Below are 20,169 nucleotides of genomic sequence, written 5' to 3'. Positions count from 1 at the left end.
TCTATAACATGTAGGGTGACCAGATGTCCAGAAACAAGAATAAGGTCAAGGAAAGTGTGGGCCCCTTACTGAATGAGGGAGGCAACCTAGTGACAGAGGGTGTGGAAAAAGCTAATGTATTTAATGCTTTTTTTCGCCTCTGTCTTCACAAACAAGGTCAGCTCCCAGACTGCTGCACTGGGCAGCACAGTATGGGGAGGAGGTGACCAGCCCTTTGTTGAGAAAGAAGTGGTTTGGGACTATTTAGAAAAGCTGGATGAGCACAAATCCATGGGGCTGGATGCGCTGCTTCCAACGGTGCTAAAGGAGTTGGTGGATGTGACTGCAGAGCCATTGGCCATTATCTTTGAAAACTCATGGTGATCGGGGAAGGCCCTGGATGACTGGAAAAAGGCTAATGTAGTGCCCATCTTTTAAAAAGGGAAGAACAAGGATCCGGGAAACTACAGGCCAGTCAGCCTCACCTCAGTTCCTGGAAAAATCATGAAGCAGGTTATCAAGGAATCGATTCTGAAGCATTTAGAGGTGAGGAAAGTGATCAGAAACAGTCAGCATGGATTCACCAAGGGCAAATCATGCCTGACTAACCTAACTGCCTTCTATGAGGAGATAACTGGCTCTGTGGATATGGGGAAAGCAGTGGATGTGTTATCCCTTGACTTTAGCAAAGCTATTGATACGGTCTCCCACAGTATTCTTGCCAGCAAGTTAAAGAAGTATGGGCTGGATGAATGGACTATAAGGTGGATAGAAAGCTGGCTAGATAGTTGGGCTCAACAGGTAGTGATCAATGGCTCCATGTCTACTTGTCAGCCGGTATCAAGCAGAGTGCCCCAAGGGTCGGTCCTGGGGCCGGTTTTCCTCAATATATTCATTAATGATCTGGAGGATGGCGTGGTCTGCGCTCTCAGCAAGTTTGCAGATTATACTAAACTGGGAGGAGTGGTAGATACGCTGGAGGGGAGGGATAAGATACAGAGGGACCTAGACAAATTAGAGGACTGTGCCAAAAGAAACCTGATGAGGTTCAACAAGGACAAATGCAGAGTCCTGTACTTAGGACGGAAGAATCCCATGTCCTGCTACAGACTAGGGACCATATGGCTAGGCAGTTCTGCAGAAAAGGACCTAGGGATTACAGTGGATAAGAAGCTGAATATGAGTCAGCAGTGTGCTCTTGTTTCCAAGAAGGCTATCAGCATATTAGGCTGCATTAGTAGGAGCACTGCCAGCATATTGAGGGACGTGATCATTCCCCTCTATTCGACATTGGTGAGGCCTCATCTGGAATACTGTGTCCAGTTTTGGGCCCCACACTACAAGAAAGATGTGGAAAAATTGGAAAGTGTCCAGCGGAGGGCAACAAAAATGATTAGGGGGATGGAACACATGATTTATGAGGAGAGGCTGAGGGAACTGGGATTGTTTAGTCTGCAGAAGAGAAGAAGGAGGGGGGGATTTAATAGCTGCTTTCAACTAACTGAAAGGGGGTTCCGAAGAGGATGGATCTAGAGCAGGGGTCATCAACCTCTGGTATGCGGCTCACCAGGGTAAGCACCCTGGCGGGCCGGGCCAGCACATCCCTCGCCCACGCTGCTTCTTGCCACCCTCAGTGGCCTGGGAAAGTGAACAGTGGCCAGTGAGAGCCGCAGTCCGCTGAACCTGCCGACGCGACAGGTAATCAAACTGGCCCAGCCCGCCAGGGTTCTTACCGTGGTGAGCCGCGTGCCAGAGGTTGCCGACCCCTGATCTAGAGTGTTGTCAGTGGTACCAGATGACAGAACAAGAGTAATGGTCTCAAATTGCAGTGGGGGAGGGTTAGGTTGGATATTAGGAAAAACTTTTTCACTATGAGGGTGGTGAAGCACTGGAATGGGTTACCTAGGGAGGTGGAGGAATCTCCTTCCTTAGAGGTTTTTAAGGCCAGGCTTGACAAAGCCCTGGCTGGGATGTTTTAGTTGGGAATTGGTCCTGCTTTGAGCAGGGGGTTGGACTAGATGACCTCCTGAGGTCCCTTTCAACCCTGATATTCTGTGATTCTATGTCCTGATTTTATAGGGACAGTCCTGATACTTGGGGATTTTACTTATATAGGTGCCTATTACCCTACGCATTCTGTCCCGATTTTTCTTATTTACTATCTGGTCACCCTAATAACACGTAGAGGGGAAAAGCTGCATGATCATCGGGGACATCAATTTATGTGATATATACTATGCTGCTAGTACTAAAGTATCCTTGAAATTTCTAAATAATCATAGATGACCATTTCTTAACTCAGAAAGTGTTGCATCCAACACAGGGGAATTCTATATTAAACCATGTCTGGACAAATAAAAATGACCTGACCACAGAGCTAAAAATTAATGTTCGTTTAAGTACAAGTTGCAGTAGAAAGAGAGTCTGAGACCTAAGCCCTTATATCACAGGCCTGGTATGAGGCCTGAGTTAAAGTAATGGGCAAGCTTTGCTGATATAAAGCAAAGTTAGTAAAAGTCAGGCTGTGAGCAGACATCAGGCTCTGCCTGCTTGCAAGCTCACAGAACCTGGCAAGAACAGGGCTGGTATTGCAAAAACACACGCATTCCTAAGAAGTGCCATGCATAGGACACTCACACAAATACATGCCAGAAGGGTGGTACCAGAACATCCCATACCAAGTATGGTACAAACACCGTTCACAAAGGTAACAAGAACATGAAGATAAGGTCAGGATGACAGTATTATGAATAGAGATATTTTGATCAAACCAACACATACAAGGTAATGGGGGGTAACAAACCACACCAGGGGACAGTAACTAACTGCATCAGAGGGGCAATACATAACTTGTGTGTATTGATGTATAAAATTAAGCCTCCAAGGAAGTGTCTTTGTCTGGCCTAGGGGGAAACAGAAAGCCCCACCATTCACTGAAGTGGTGCACTATTACAGGCATACAGTATTAGTGGTCTGGTACAGTCTGTGAGATACTGGTACCATGCTTTGTCAACAATAAACCTGACCTAGTGCCTTCGTACCTTAATGGATCTTTTGGTCATTGGGCGGTTCAATCAAGGTCTGCTGTGCCAGCTGTCTGTGCAGAGCTGGGGCAGCACACAGAGAGAACACACACGCACCCAAACATCTGACAACACAAGTGATTATGACTTGACCACATTTATAATGTGCAAACAGAATAAAGTCCAGACCCGGCACAAATATACTTGCTGCTTAAAAGGGTCAATTTCACAACACTGAAAACAATGGAGCCAAATCAGCTGGGAGGAAGAATTTAAGCTGGGAGTCATTTAAGAACACTTAACTGGATTGAGGAAGAAGGTCACATTGGTTAAAAAAACTAGTCTGGTTTACAGGAGAAGTGACGGTAACTATAAAAAGTTAAAAAACAATATATACCAAATGGAAGAAAGGGGAAGCTGATATTAATGAATGTAAATCAGAAGCTAGAAACAGTAGAAAATAGATAAGGGAAGCAAAGGGACACAACGAAATCAATGGACAACAGAGTTAAGGAAAATAAAGAGGTATTTTTTAAGTATATCAGGAACAAAAAGAATCCTGATCACGGTATTGGTCCATTACTAGATGGAAATGATAGAATTATTAATAGTAATGAAGAAAATACAGAAGCATTCAATAAATATTTCTGTTCTATATTAGGGGGGGAAACAAATGATGTAGTCTCATCATAACACTCTTTCCAGTCCTCTAGTATCTCAGGAGAATGTTAAACAGTAGCTACTATGATTAGATTGTTTAGATCAGCAGGTCCAAATAACTTGCATCCAAAAGTTTCAAAAGAGCTGGCTGAGGAGCTCGCTGGACCACTATTGTGGATTCTCATTAAGTCTTGGAACATTGGGGAAGTTCCCGAAGACTGGAAGAAAATTAATGTTGAGCCAATTTTAAAAAAGAGTAAATGTGATGATCTGGGTAATTATAAGACTGTCAGTCAGACATCAGTCCCAGGCAAAATAATGGAGTGGGTGATATCAGAATCGATTAATAACAAATTAAAAGAGGGTAATATAATTAATACCAATCAACATGGGCTTGTGGAAAATAGAGCATATCAAATTGGCTTTTTTTTATGAGATTACAAGTTTGGTTGATAAAGGTATTAGTGTTGATGTAATAGACTTCTGAAATGCATTTCACTTGGTACCTGTAGAAGATATGGCTTGAAATAAGGCTGCCTTTGCTGAATTTGTTCTTGGTAAGTGCTAGTTCCTTTAACCTCCTAAACTACACTACAGAAAAATATTGGTAGGCAGAAATGGCTTAACAAATATCAAGAAACATTTGAATCATGGAGTCTCCAAATTTTTGTGTGTTTACTAGTTCATTTATATGCAGATCTCTTGTTGTTGATTTTTTTAAGAAAAGGTAAGGCCTGCACTAACAGCCACTTCCCATAGGCAATCCTAGTCCTAAGTAACTACTTCACATATCCCTATGCTACAGTTTGTTAGCCTTTAGTTAAACCCGCTTTATGCTTAAAGATTTATGCTTAAGAAAGGTTTTGATGTACATGCAGGAATGACTCAAGGAAGTAGCTCATTGTTCGTAAGTTTTACCATAGTTACTATACTGTATGTAGAAAATGTTTTGGTTTCAAGTCTGAATCAACTTAGTATTTCAAAGTGTTTGTGCAGCCTCTTCTGCATGAGGAACAAAAACACATATGTAATGTGACTACTGGTACTTGAGGATAAATCTTAAGCAAGGGAGAGAATAGGAAAACAAAAATAGCATCAAGATAATCAGTTGAAAATGCATAGCCTCTGTACTGGAGTCAGAAACATGAAGGTCCACATCAGAACAAAATAAGAGATTATGCTACACTTAAATCTTCCAAATGTGCCATGAAAATGAACTAGCCTGGAGAAAAAGTCTACTTACCTGCCAATTACTGTGATGTTGACTATAGGAAAAAATCATGGAACATGGTAAAAATCATGTGAGTGGGCAATTAGAATTTCACAAAGCTGCCATGATCAAATAATGGCATTAATTAGTATTACTGCAATAAGTTGGGAGCAGAGAAGGATAGGATTGCCAACATCCTATGCACCCAGGTGGTTTGAACTAGAGGTGATAAAAATATTCAGAACCAAATACAAAATTAATTTAAAAACTCAAAGCTTTGGGAGCTTCTTTGTTGATTAATAAACATATCTTTATGAACTCTGCAGATGGCTTCATTTTCATGGCAAATGCACTAAATTACATGATTTTTTTTAAATAGCGCAGTTTTTGATCAAAATTTGATATTTCTGAATGGGTGAAAAACATCCATTTTGAAGCAGTGATGGCTTGTACATCAGAAAGAGGCCAAACCTTACATTTTTGGAAGTTTTTGACGCATGAACAGATACTGTATGAAAGCAGTGAATAACTCAAAACTTCAGAGTAGGAGTGCAAAATCACAAGCAGCAGATCACTAAAAATATTCATGTGGAATTTTGTAAGGCAAGAATTGTGAATCTTACACCATTGTGGGTACAAATTTCACCATTGAAACATGGGAACTCCTACATGCTAAAATGTATGGAACAAAACGATACCTGCATATTATTCCTATATTAAAAATAAATCAGTAATGCTCCCCACCCTCATTACTATCTATCAATGTGTCTTTGTGAGCATTCCATAGGAAACACTTGGTAGGGGTGCAGTTATTTAACTAAGTGTATGCAGATGAAATAGAAAGAATGCTGCTTTTTGGCCTCATTCTGTGTGTCTGTAGGGCAAGGAAACAGTTTGTTTCAGAATAAATCCTCCTTGCAGGAAATAAAGGTAAGTAACTACATTGATTCAGGGTCTGGTCACAAACATACATAGATAAAGAAGAACTGTGATGACTGAATTATTTAAATACTGATATAAAAAAGTCCAATTCAGCGTTAAAATAATGTATTAGTCTAAGTGAGAGCGATATTTGTTTACCTGTTACTTCCACTCCTTGTTATTTTATAAAGAACAAAAATATAATTTAATACACCATGCATCTGTAATGCCTTCAGCTAAGAATCTCATAGTGCGTTATGAATATTAATGGTTAATCCTTACAACATCCTTGTGATTTAAGGAAGTATTATTATTTCTATTTTACAGATGAGAAAATAGAGGCACACAAAAGTTAAGTAATCTGTTCAACGTCACACAGGAAAATTATGGTAAAGAGGAGGATAGAACCCAAATCACCTGACTTTAATTATAATTTATTATTTGTATTACTGTACAGCGTAAGAAGTCCAGTCATGGACCAGGACCCCGCTATGTTAGGCACTGTATAAACACAGAACACAAATAAGGTCTCTACCTCTAAAAGTTTACAATCAAATTGGCCTGCTAAACCCAGGGTTGTGAGTTCAATCCTTGCGGGGGCCATTTGGAGAACTGGGGTAAAAATCTGGGGATTGGTCCTACTTTGAGCAGGAGGTTGGACTAGATGACCTCCTGAGGTCCCTTCCAATCCTTATATTCTAAGAAAAGAGACAGAAGGGTACAGATAGATAGACAAGGAAACAATGAGAAAATATTAGTCAGCATGACAGGCTGTGGTATCAGAGCACCTGTAGCTTAACTGTTGCCAATTTTTTTGTGGGCCTCATGGTAAAGGAGAGTTATGAGGAAAGATTTGAAGGAAGATAAAGAGGTACCTTTATGGATGTGTATGATGAGCTCCATTCAAGATTGAGAGAGCACAAAGGTGCTTGTTTGAAAATTTTACAAGTGGGTGGTGGAGGCTGCTGTTGTGGGCCAATCGGAGGTAGGAATCAACCTTTCAGTATTGAATGAGAAATAATAGGTAGGGTAGTGATTAGTAGAGAGGGGCCTTGAAAGTGAAGACAAGCAGCATATGTTCAATCAGATAAAGAAAGGGGAACCAGTGGAGGGATTCAAAAATGACATGGTCAAAGCAACAGGCTAGCAAAATGATCTTTGCAGCAGCATTCTGAATGGATATGGCCAAGACAAGATTGCATATGTTAAGGCTAGTAAACAGGAAGTTGCAGTAATTGAGACATGAAGTGATGAGAGTCACAATGAGAGTTTTAGTTGTGTGCAGGGGCGGCTCTACAAAGTAGGCTGCCCCAAGCAGCGCGGAGCGCTGCGCCGCCCTTCCCCAGTCCCGCGGCGGGTCCCCTCTTCCCGCGGCCCCGGCATCCTGGGGAGGGCGGCATTTGGCTCCGGTGGAGCTCCCGCCGGCATGCCTGCGGCAGGTCCACCGGAGCCCGGGACGAGCGGACCTGCCGCAGTCATGCCTGCGGGAGCTCAACCGGAACCGCGGGAAGACGGGACCCGCCGCAGGCATGACTGCGGCAGGTCCGCTCGTCCCGGGCTCCGGTGGACCTGCCGCCGGCATGCCGGCGGGAGCTCCACCGGAGCCAAATGATGCCCTCCCCAGGATGCCGCCCCAAGCGGGCGCTTGGCCCGCTGGTGCCTAGAGCCGCCCCTGGTTGTGTGGATAGACAGGAAAGGGCATACCTCAGAGGTGCTATGCAGAAAGAATCTGCAAGGTTTAAATATAGCCTAGGGTGTGAGGACCAAGAAAGAGGCTGAGTTAAAGAAGACACCCAGGTTATGGGCCTGAGTGAGGGACAGGATGGTGGCATTGTACATAGAGGTTGTATACAGGGCTTTCGCAGAAAGATTAAAAGCACTGTTTTAGCCATGTTGTGCTTGAGCTTAACAGCTAAACATCCATGAGGAGAAGTCAGAGACACCAGCCAAGATTTTAGTTTGGCCAGAAGGAAATAGGCCTGGAGTAGAGCTAGACAGAAAAGAGTTTTCCCATCCCTCAAATATTTTTGAGAGTTCAAAATTTGTTCTGATCATGAATTGAGATGATAAGTTGAAATCTCAAAAACATTCACCAACTGAAAAACCAAAAGAACTTCATCTCAAGTCTATCAAAATATTTCAATTTCAATAAATTTTCCAGTTTTGGTACAATTTTTAGTTTAATTAGCATAAATTTCTAAATGAAAAGCCATTTGGAATAAAAATACAGAATTTTTCATTTTCAAAATGTTGAAATGAAATGTTTCATTTTGAGTCAGCAGATTTGTCAAAACTGTCCCTGATTTGTGACATTTTTTGAAAAAAAAAAAAGTTTCATTGAAGAATTCCCAACCACCTCTAGCCTGGGGTAGAGAGCTGTGAAACACATCAGTGTAGAGATGGTAGTTTAATTTTTTTTTTAAATGAAATTATCCAGAGATAAGGTATAAAGGGATAAGAGAAGGGGACCAAGGACAGAGCCATGTGGAACCCCAAAAGAAAGTTGGAAGGGTATGAGGCAGATTCTCCAAAAGACCCACTGAAGGAACATTTAGAGTGGTAGGAAGAGAACCAAGAGAATACAGTCACAGAAGCCAAGAGAGGACAAGATTTCAAGAAGAGCATGGTCAACTGTGATAAAGGGTGGTTGACAGGTCAAGGAGAATGAGAGTGGAGTACTGGTTCTGAGATTTGACTAAAGTGAGGTAATTAGAGACTTTTGTGAGGGGGTTTCAGTGGAGTGCAAAGGGCAGAAGCCAGGCTCAAGAGGATGTAGTCTGGAACTGAAAGAGAAGAACTTCACTTTGCGGGTAGTGAAGGCTGAAGGTGTTGGCAGGGCAGACTTTATGATGGGAGAGAGGGGCAAAAGGGTTAAGGGTGGAGGAGAGTGAAGCAACAACCATATAAATGGAAGAAAGGTAAGAGAGGGAAAGGAGAGGAGGGCTGAGAGCAGACAATATGTCTTCAATACTGATGGACTGGCAGTCACAGATATGGCCAAGTGAAAAGTTGTGAGGGAGGGGCCTGATGGCTGATGTTAAAAAAGACCAGATGGTTGTTGGAGAGGGGAACTTAGCAACAGAAACATCAGTGAGATATAGAATGTCTGGTGAAGACCAAGTCAAGTGAATGGTGAGTGTAAGAGCTAAACCAGGAGTTCAGGTCACGGGTGAGGAAAAATGAAACTAACGGGTCAGATGCATCTTCCACATGGAAGCTGAAATCACCAAGGATGAGTGTGGAATACTGTGAGGACAGGAAGAGAGAGAGCCAGGAGTCAAAATCAGAGAGAATGTTCTGATGGGGAGAGTTGAGTAGATGGTAGATGATAACAACAAGGAGAGGAAGAGAAAACAGAGAAAAGCCAGAGGCAGTGCCTGTGCTTTTAGACATAAGACCTAGTTTTATTTTGTTTATTTGCATGCTAATTCTGAAGGACTCAAGTTATTTTCCAAAATTCATCAGGCACAAATATTTGTGAGAGAGTATTTCTGACAATATTCCTAGTCTCTGAACTTCCTCTTTGTAATTATTTTCTTAAACAGATCTTCTCTGTCTTTCCTTTGATTCACATAATTAATCACTCTCATCCAATGCTTTTCTCAGGAACTGAAATTGTTAAATATATGTTGCTTGTGATCCCATAAAAAAAGAGTGCACCAATTTTTTAAATTGTCTTAGAAATCTTGGCACAGGCTGCTGCAATGAAGAAAACATCATTACCTGCAAAAGAAGAGAGAAAAAAATAAAGAATCTATTTGAACATAAACATGCTCTTCAGTTAGGTTAGAGGATATTTTGGATAGTTTCCTGAAATGTGGAAGAGGATCCCCATCAGTTTCTAAATTGTACCAATTGTGATTAAATTACAGTTTCAGTATTCAAGGGACAATTATGTACTTTTATTTGTAACACGTACACACACACAGAAAATATTTTGCCCAAAGTAGGCAGTAAGGCCGTTCAGATGTTAATGCAGCAAAGAGTCTTGTGGCACCTTATAGACTAACAGATGTTAATGTTTGTCACACAACAGTTGGTTTACTGTGTGTATGACAAGAAGAGGCTTTCAGCATATGATGTAGGAGGAGGATTTGCCAGGCATGTAAACACCAGAGGACTTGAATTAGTTCAAAATATGTATTTTATCTGGAAATGAAGACTTAGCAAGCAAACCTGTTAATGGTTGCACATCTACTTCTTACCATAGAGCTCTTAAACTTCTTGCATTATACTGTTCATATCATAACTAAATCAAGACATAGCACAAACAACACTGGTAATTAATATTAGTCCTGAGGTAAGCCCCATCCTTCAAGTTGTTCTGCTTCCACCCACATGTAGCTGCAGTGAAGACAAAGGGGCCAGCCGCACAGAACAATTTGCAGGATTAAGGCCCTCCTGAATCTGCTAATCTGCCTCTTTTAAGAAAACACATGTGGTGGATAAATAGAAACTAGGATAAGACCAAAATAGTCATTTTATTTTCTGATGCAGAACAAGCTTTTTCTTGTCCTCTTCTTTTTTCGGTATGTAATCATCAGGCTTTAACTACATTAATAATTTGATCTTGCAATCAATTAATTTATCACATTCAAACCACTGGTATATTTTGTCCTTGTTTACCAGTTATCCTCTCTCCTGAGCGATTAAATTTTATATGGTATAAATTAAATTATGTCAATCTTGGCTGACAATCAGTTTAGAGAAGGGGCTGGCAACCTACATCACGCGTGCCAAAGGTGGCACACAAGCCGATTTTTGATGGCACGCAGCGGCAGGCTGAGCGGCTCAGCCCACCACTGCTCTGGGGTTCTGGCTGCTGCCCCATTGCCAGCTGGAGTCCCGGCTGCTGGCCCCACTCAGCGCCCGCTGCTGGCCTGGGGACCCCCAGGGAACCGCAGGCTGGCAGCAGGCTGAGCAGGCTGGCGGCTGAAACCCCGGCTGGCAGGATCCGGCGGCCAGAACCCCAGAATGGTGGTGGGCTGAGCTGCTCAACCCGCTGCCAGCCTGGGGTTCCATTCACTCAGCCGGCGGTGGGCTGGGCAGCTCAGTCTGCTGTCAGTCTGAGGTGCCGGCAGCACTCAGCGGGGTGCCGGTCTGGGGTTCCGGCTGCTGGCCCCGCTCAGCTTCCTGCTAGCCTGGGTGAGCAGAACCCCAGGCTGGTAGCAGGCTGCTGCTGGTCTGGGGTTCCGTCCGCCAGCTCCTGCCCCCTCAGCCCACTAACAGTCTGGGGCTCTGCTCACCCAGACTGGCAGGAGGCTGAGCAGGGCCAGTGGCCGGGACCCCGACTGGCAAGGGGCCAGCAGCCGGAACCCCAGACCGGCAGCAGGCTGAGTGCTGCCGGCACCCCAGACTGGCAGTGGACTGAGCCACTCAGCCCCCCACCGGCCCCGCTCAGCCAGCCAGCGGCCCACTCAGCCCACTGCCAGCTGAGTGAATGGAACCCCAGACCGGCAGCGGGCTGAGCGGAGCTGGTGGCTGGAACCCCAAACAAGGATCCCAAGCAAAGATCACACTAAATTTTAATTTTATTTTAAATTAAGCTTCTTAAATATTTTAAAAACCTTATTTACTTTAAATAGAACAATAGTTTATTTATATAATATAGACATAGAGAGAGACCTTCTACAAATGTTAAAATGTATTACTGGCACGCAAAACCTTAAGTTACAGTGAACTTGGCACACCACTTCTGAAAGGTTCTGACCCCTGGTTTAGAGCTATTCCCCTCTCAGAAAACATGCAACTTTCAATTCATTTCAAAGCAGAAATTGCATACCTTCACTTGTTGTACCATCTATATCCACGGTAAATCATGCACAGAACGGCATAAGCATTGGTAATGGATCCCCTTGTTACTTGTTATTTTCATAGATGCTCTCTCTCACTGAAGCCTACACACTTATTATCTGTAGAATGTATCGTCCTACATTCTGTTCCAGTTATTAGTATTTATTCACACTTGTCTACAAGCATTAATACTGTTCCCTCTTTCAGTTCTCAGAAGGTTTCCTTAACTTCTAAATTCTCCTGCTAAGTCCTACTCACACCGGGTCAGATTCTGATATCCTCTTTCACTGAATAGTAGCCTTCTCCATATTTGTCCCACTGAAGCCAATGTGATTGCTCGTGGAGTAAAGTGCTACTTGATGGGAGCAAGGTTATTAGAATCTGGTCCAATATAAGCTAATATTAATAAATGTGTCTCTCACAGTATGATCTGTATGCCACTTCTTAAGGCAGCACACAATTATTCTCTTCACCTCTGAACTTCACAAAAGATCGGATATGTTGAACTAATTCAGCTAAATATTTTATTCATACTTATGCATATTGTCTAAATATAATATTATAATGGGTACCTGGTGGTTCCCACTCTGCATAAGGTTTCAATATGTCAGGAATTGCATTATAGCCACCGTTTTCAGTTCATAACTACTTGCACATTTTGGGGTGAAATTACTGAATGTTGAACTGTTTGGGGAAGTTTGGAGAAAAAGTTTGGTCATTTTTGAGTTACATTTGAAAAGCATTCACCTTTTCCATAGTAAGCAGATTTGAAGAATTTGTTCATACAGCTTGAAAATTAATAAACATTACTTTTTGAAATTTTCAGTCCTCGGTGCAATCTAGGTCCTTTTGTTATTTTCAAAATATCCAAATTATATGTATTTATAACTGAGTTTCAGACATGCATGTTAATAGCCTTTACAATTCCTGGATGCTACAGTCTTACAAAGTATAACATCTATTTAACTTTTACTGTATCTAAGTGGACAGACTGAAATACACTAATGGATTGCATTATCTTACATCTGGTTATAGCAATGGTTCTCAAACTGTGGGTCGGGACCCTAAACTGGGTCATGACCCCATTCTAATGGGGTCGCCAGGGCTAGCATTAGTCTTGCTAGGGCCTGGGGCTGAAGCCAATGCCCAAGCCCCATAGCCTGGGGCTGAAGCCCTAGGTGACGGGGCTCAGGTTACATGCCCCTCTCCCAGGGCTGAAGGGCTTGGGCTTTGCCCCCCTCCCCATCCCCCACAGCGAGGCTTGTGTGGGCTCAGGCTTTGGTCTCCCCTCCTGGGGTCATGTAATAATTTTTGTTGTCAGAAGAGGGTCATGAAGCAATGAAGTTTGAAAAACCATGGGTCATAGGATGGGGGTGGGGCTTGGGGTGGGGATGGAACTAGACAGAGGAAATCCATACTGGCTAGTTAAGAATAGAGATAATACCAACATGATCAACAGCTGTGCCATACATATAAAATATAAAGCAAGGTAACAAACAAACTATTAGTGACTGCAAACATGCCACCAGTTCCTTGCCTTCCTGAGTATTAATACTCAATAAAGACAATTGAAAAAGCAGAGGAACCAGGTGTGACGTTGCACTCCATATGATTTTATGAAAATATGCTAATGAGTGTGAATATACTGTAACCTGAATATGCTTCATGCAAAAGGTCTCTTGTAAGGTATCATTACAATAATCTACTGAGTGTGTTCATCCTATTTGTATAAATATATCATTCTTGTATCTGAAACTAGGAATATAAAATACAACCCTGAGGTCCCATTGTAGTTCTGCAAAGTGTGGGCCATCAATGGTGGTTTAGAATCTTGATGGCTCCCATCAAGGACAATTGACTGTAGATGGCTCTGTTTACTTGCAAGCCTTCCTGTGAGTCAGTCCAGGAAGAATGAAGGCTTGGGGTCTCACAGGACATGTGACCATGTCACCTGGTACTGGAATCCATCTTAGACCTGGTGCTTTTCCATTTAGGAGAGGTGGGGACCCAAAAAGACAAAAGATTCCCGCCTTGTGCCAAAGCCATATAAGGGGGTGGAACAGAACAAAGGAGGCTGCAGTCATGAGAAATCCCCTAGCTACCACCTGAGCTGGAACAAGGACTGTACCAGGGGAAAGGATTGGGCCCAGACTAGAAAGCAGTCTAGTCTGTGAAAGAAGCTTATTGGAACATCTCTGAGGGTGAGGTTTCATCTGTAATCAGTTTCTTACTGTATTAGGCTTAGACTTGTGTGCTTTAGTTTTATTTTGCTTGGTAATTTACTTTGTTCTGTCTGTTATTACCTGGAACCACTTAAATCCTACTTTTTATACTTAATAAAATCACTGTTTGCTTATTAATTAACCCAGAGCAAGTAATTAATTTCTGGGGGAGCAAACAGCTGTGCATATCTCTCTATCAGTGTTATAGAAGGCAGACAATTTATGAGTTTACCCTGTATAAGCTTTATACAGAGTAAAACGGATTTATAAGCCGCTTTCAGTTAAGTCTGCAGCTTTTGAGGAACGTGGTTCAGACCTGGGTCTGTGTTTGCAGCAGGCTAGAGTGTCTTGCTCAACAAGACAGGGTACTGGAGTCCCAAGCTGCAAGGGAAAACAGGCTTAGAGGTAGTCTCAGCACATCAGGTGGCAGTCCCAAGAGGGTCTCTGTGACCCAACCCATCAGACCTGTCATAATAATTTTGCTTGCAAGGCATTTCTTCTGCTTTATGGACAATCACTTACTGAACTACTCCTAAGGAGGAAACAGAAAGTTAGGGTCTCTAGGTGCACAAAGGAAAGAGAAAAAAACCACACACCTGTGTTTCAAAAATGAATCTTCTGAAAAGAAAGCAAAATCAGTACTTTGATAGCATAGCAAAGCAACTAAAGCCAAAATACATAGTGCTTGTGTATGATCCAGAATATGAATAGCAAAATCAAAGAGCCCAGGTGGTGACAGAGTTGACACCTTAGTCCTGGTAAAATCTTGCAGATTAAACAAACCCAAGAGATGGAACAGCAGCCCACTTCAAGAACCACAGAGTCATCACTAATGACCAGAGAAGACAGTAGAAGCCTAGACTATCCTACAGATAACAAGTCAAAGAAGGTATACAATAACTTGTCCTCCAGAAACAAGTATCATTAACCTGTGAAGCACACTTACATACACAGAGAAACTGAAAAGGCCGAGACAGCCTCTTTGTTCAGAGCTCATTCTTTTTTCTTCTACCCTTTTTTTCTATCACTGGGAATATGGAAGGAAAATATTAATATAAAATACATTGACATATATTTTAAACTCAAGGAAATAATATATCCTGTACTATGGGTGAAGTCAGAAAATAGTGGGGCTCTACAACCCAACAACAGACTTGTTTATGCCTGTCTAGACACTCTATTTCTTCTCTGTGCTATTCTGTCATGTTCACAGTTCTAGAGTCTGCTCATTGAGTCTACTGTGTCAAGTATTAGCCACCCCAGACCAAAAACAATACTGTAGAACTGGAGGAAGTGCAAAGAAGAATGATGAGAAGGATCAAGACCATGCAAAATCTTCCATATGATGAGAAATTGAAAAGGGATTGTTAGGATGGTAATTCACCTTAGAAAAGGAGGGGACATGATAAAAATATAGAAAATAATGAATGGTATAGCAAAAACAAATTAGGAAATTCTGCTTGCCCTGTCTCATAACAAGGTGACATTCAATTAAATTAAAAAGTGGAAAATTAAAAGCTGATAAAGGGAAATTCTTTTGTACACAACGTGCAACTAAACTGTGTACCTTATTGCCAGAGACAGTAATTGAGATGAAGACCTTAACAAAATTCAAAAAGGGATTGGACATTTATATGCATATCAAGAGTTATCATAATGACAAAAATACTGAAAGGGATGAAAACCTCAAGTGTCAGGATATAACTAATCTCTAACTATTAGAGACCGGGGGTGGAGATGGGCATGATTACCTCACACCTGCCTGCTGCAGGATTCTTACACCCTCCTCTGAGGCATCTCATGCCATTTCTCAGACACAGAATAGTGAACTAGATGGACCTTGGGTCTGATTCAGTACGGCAAGTCCTATATTCCTAAGCAACTTGTAGCATCCATAGCCATAGAATCATAGGACTGGATGGGACCTCGAGAGGACTTCTAGCCCACTCCTCTGCATGCATGGCAGGACTAGGTATTATCTAAACAGTCCCTGACAGACATTTGTCTAACCCAGGGGCTGGCAACCTCTGGCATGCGGCTCACCAGGGTAAGCACCCTGGCGGGCTGGGCCAGTTTGTTTACGTGCCGCATCGGCAGGTTCGGCAGACCACGGCTCCCACTGCGGTTCGCCATCCCAGGCCAACGGGGGTGGCGGGAAGCCACGGCCAGCACATCCCTGGCCCATGCAGCTTCCTACCGCCCCCATTGGCCTGGGACGGCAAACCGCGGCAGTGGGAGCTGTGGTCGGCCGAACCTGCCGATGTGGCAGGTAAACAAACTGGCCCGGCCTGCCAGGGTGCTTACCCTGACAAGCCGCGTGCCAGAGGTTGCCGATCCCTGGTCTAACCTGGTCTTAAAAATCTCCAGTGATGGAGATTCCACAACCTCCCTAGGCAATTTATTCCAGTGCTTAACTATCCTGACAGGTAGAAAGTTTTTTCCTAATGTCCAAACTAAACCGCCCTTGCAGCAATTTAAGCCCATTGCTTCTTGTCCTATCCTCAGAAGTTAAAGAGAACAATTTTTCTCCTTCCTCCTTGTAACAGCCTTTTATGTACTTAAAAACTGTTATCATGTTCCCTCTCAGTCTTTTCTTCTCCAGATTAAACAAACCCATTTTTTTCAATCTTCCCTCATAGGTCATGTTTTTTAGATCTTTAATCATTTTTGTTGCTCTTCTCTGGACTTTCTCCCATTTGTCCAGATCTTTCCTGAAATGTGGCACACAGAACTGGACACAATACTCCAGTTGAAGCCTGATCAGTGTAGAGTAGAGCGGAAGAATAACTTTTTGTGTCATAACACCACAGGGACAACATTTCAAGTGTGGTGGATGAATTAAATGTTCACTATTTTAAATAAACCAGTTATCTATATATTTTCTCAATGGGAAAGAGGATGTCATTGCTACTAGTTTGAATTAGTGAGGCTTCTGCAGTGTGAAAAGAATAAAATGCGTCCAGTAAAAGGATGTGTTTGTTTTTTCCTCAGTTTGCTTCAGCAGATGAATATCTGCTGACTGCTTTGAGGATGGTCTCATCCCCATTGGAGACTTCAAGAGTCAGTGGGAGCAGCAGGCAGCATAACCTGACAATCCCAGGAGCCTCTCTTCAAGCCCTCTGACATCACTAGCTATTATTTGTATGTGCAGAGAATGGTAATTTGCAGAAAGAGAAAGAAATGATTGTCAGAAGAGAGGTGTTGGGAGAACAAAGGAAGAAAGGCTGGGCATTGCTGTTTGAAGAAAGAGAAGGGTATTGTCTGTTACAGCTCCATTTTGTTCTTACAGCTGTCCCCTTACTCCATTTTGTTCTTGTTCTCCTCCGGTGGCCGCCCCTCCCTGGCTGCTAAGTTGTTTACCAGGGCCTCTGCCCTTCTCAAAGGGAGGGCCCCTTAAGTTGTTTAACAAGAGCCATTGCCCTTCTCAAAGGGATGGCCACTTGTGCTAAGTGGGACCACTGCCCTGTTCAAAGGGTTAGTCCTGTTATCACCTTGTTAAAACCTGGGCTTGGTGTAGGGTAGGCAATGTCCAGAGCTGCAAGACCTATTGTGTTTTAAGATCCTGGGCATGAGTCATAGACCTCATGTGCTTTTGAGTCACCTATTGCACAGGACTCTGCCCAGGCATGTACCTGCAGTTTTTCCCTGCCTGCTCTCCTCCCTGTGAGAAGGGGAACCAATCAGAGTTACTGGCGGGAAGCTGCCTAGGTTTGCCTTTATAAACAGACATTTTCTGAACAGACTTCAGAAAGGTTCCTGCATTGCTCCCTGGTCTGATCAGCCAGGGGGTTCTGGGGGTCCTTTCTCCGCTCTCGTTTTATTTTTGAACCCCCCCCCCCACGAAGAATGAATTGCTGCCTGAGAGATCTCCTGATTATCTAGACTGTACCAAGCCTTCTGATGTTCTTGCTGCTTCTGCCTCTGCTGCTGCCTTGGGAGCTGGTAAGAATCCCTCTGTGAAACTTTCTGTACTTTTATTTTATTATTTTAGCTGCTGGCTCTGTCTCCCCAGCACACAGACTCAAGCTAAACCTTGGTCTGTGTTTTAAAACCTCTCTCTTAAACTCCGTGGCACTCTGCCACTAAAAGTAAGTTTGTGCTGCTGCTAAGCTCTGCTCCTGTGGGCTTTGCCCTGGATTCACTGTTTTCAGCTGTATCCACTGCTGCAGCCACCTCCCTTGGCTTCCTTGGGGGCTGCCTTGGGAGCTGTATTCTGGGCACATACCACTCTGCCCTCTGTAACTTCCCCATAGCATAAGGTGCACCATAGGTTTTGTTTCTTTAGTTTAATAAGTCATAGTTTGTTAAGATTATAAAGCTTGTAAGTCTCACCTGCCTTGCTATAGTTCGTTGTTTTGTTGCTCCATATAGCTGCTTGTTGTAGTTTGCTTAGAATTGTGATATTTGTTGTTTTGCCTAGTCATTGGTTAAGATAGATTTAAAAAGTCCTTGCCTGATTGTATTCTGTACCTGTTTTGTTACTTTGTAGAAGCTGCTTGTCATTTTATATAAGTTTAATTAAGTTAGACGATAGATAAGGTTCTTGCTGCTACAATCTCCCCCTCTGAACTTCCCAAACCCCTAGCTGCCTGTTTCCCCTGTGTCTGCATCACCCTCTGCATCACCCTCTGAACTTCCCAAACCCCTTGCTGCTTTTTTCCCCCTGTGTCTGCATCACCATCTGAACTTCCCAAATTCCCCCCCACACACACTGCTCTGTTGTCCTTACCTCGCAGGGCTTCAGAGTCTCTCACTGCTTGCAGCTGCATCTCTCATCAGTTGCCACTATCATTCCCCCCTCTCCTGTTTCTTGACCCAGCCTTTGGGTACACTCTTGCTATCACAGCCTCACAAATTAAGTCTACGCTGCATAATTTCACTTATCACCCATATTGTATTATTGCACTGTGAGTCACATTTTACTTCCACCTTTCTGATATACTTTGTATTTGCATTGATACCATTGTGTTACATTGTGTATAAGGCCACCAACCACTTAATACATTCTATCTAAGATTGTTGACCATTCTATATAGAAGCTACTATTTTATTTTGCATTTCTCTTTGGTATGTTTTACATTCCACAATGAATCTAGAGTTGTTCCTATATAAAGTTGAGTTGCTTATTAACTGTACTGTATCCCATTGTGCCAAACCCCACTTACTGTACCCCACTGTTAGAACTCCCTACACTGTTCAATAAGAACCCTCCCACCATCATTGTCTATTGTAAACCCCCTATACACCCCATCCCATCGTATTTCATTGTTAAATTCTCACCACTCCCTTTTTCCTTTAATAAAGAAACTAATTTGCACCCCACCCGTGTGGTAATTGCTCCCCAAGATCCCATATACCTGCAGGCAGGGACAGGTATGACAAGGGATTTTGGGCATGAAGTAGGGCCGCCCAGAGGGGCAGGCAAGTGGGGCAATTTGCCCCAGGCCCCAGGCCCTGCAGGGGCCCCTGGAGCGGGGTTCTTCACTTGCTCCGGGGGCCCCGGAAAACTCTCGTGGGGCCGGGCCCCCAGAGCTTCTTCCACTCCGGGTCTTCGGCGGCAATTCGGCGGCGGGGGGTCCTTCTGCTCTAGGACCCGCCGTTGAAGTGCCAGGTCTTCGGCGGCGGGGCTGCCCCACCGCAGGTCTTCGGGACACTTCAGCGGTAGGTCCCAGAGCGGAAGGAACCGCCGCCGCCCAATTACTGCCAAAGCGGGGGGCCCCCGCCGCCGAAGACCCCAGGCCCCCTGAATCCTTTGGGCAGCCATGGCATGAAGTATTTTGAAAAAGAATGGGAATTTAGAGGGTTTAAGTGAATATATTACCAGATTATAAATAAGAAATATTAGTAATTGTTTTTTAAGAAATGGGTGAGTATGAGTGGGTTGAGGAATTAGAGATAGTAACCAAAATTAGACTAAAATAGAGGTTTGAGCAAAACTACTATAGGAACAAATGAGCTAAAGGTTATTGAACAAGACAGCTAGACAGTGTCTCCTCTGTTGTTGCAGGTGCTATGCGGCTGGTTCCAGTAGCCTCATACAGCTCAGCAGAAGCAGGAAGCAGACTCCTACAAGTAATACACCTCTACCTCGATATAACGCTGTCCTTGGGAGCCAAAAAATCTTACCGCGTTATAGGTTAAACCATGTTATATTGAACTTGCTTTGATCCACCAGAGTGTGTAGCCCCCCACCCCCCGGGAGCACTGCTTTACTGTGTTATATCCAAATTTGTGTTATATCGGGTGGCGTTATATCGAGGTAGTCGTGTACTTCACTCTGCAGCACTAGGTGACAGCTCCCCTTTCCTGACTTACACCCCAAAGGGTAAGACCTGAGGTTTCTTGGGTACTTGTTTAAATA

At 43.3% G+C, this 20,169-nt stretch overlaps 1 protein-coding gene and 1 long non-coding RNA gene across 2 annotated transcripts in view; one reads left to right on the top strand and one right to left on the bottom strand.

The window, feature by feature from the left end:
- The window catches only part of GPC6 (glypican 6), a 1,136,844-nt gene that overhangs the window by 1,092,893 nt on the left and 23,782 nt on the right, over nt 1-20,169 (bottom strand). The window lies entirely within an intron of this gene.
- On the top strand, nt 510-6,213 carry LOC120394803. The gene is made up of 3 exons (XR_005592409.1): nt 510-525; nt 4,175-4,219; nt 6,121-6,213. It is a non-coding gene; the product is annotated as an uncharacterized LOC120394803 (long non-coding RNA).

The sequence above is a fragment of the Mauremys reevesii genome, linkage group 1, assembly GCF_016161935.1.
Source record: "Mauremys reevesii isolate NIE-2019 linkage group 1, ASM1616193v1, whole genome shotgun sequence".
NCBI classification, from domain to species: Eukaryota; Metazoa; Chordata; order Testudines; family Geoemydidae; genus Mauremys; species Mauremys reevesii.
This window is presented reverse-complemented; position numbering and strand designations above follow the sequence as displayed.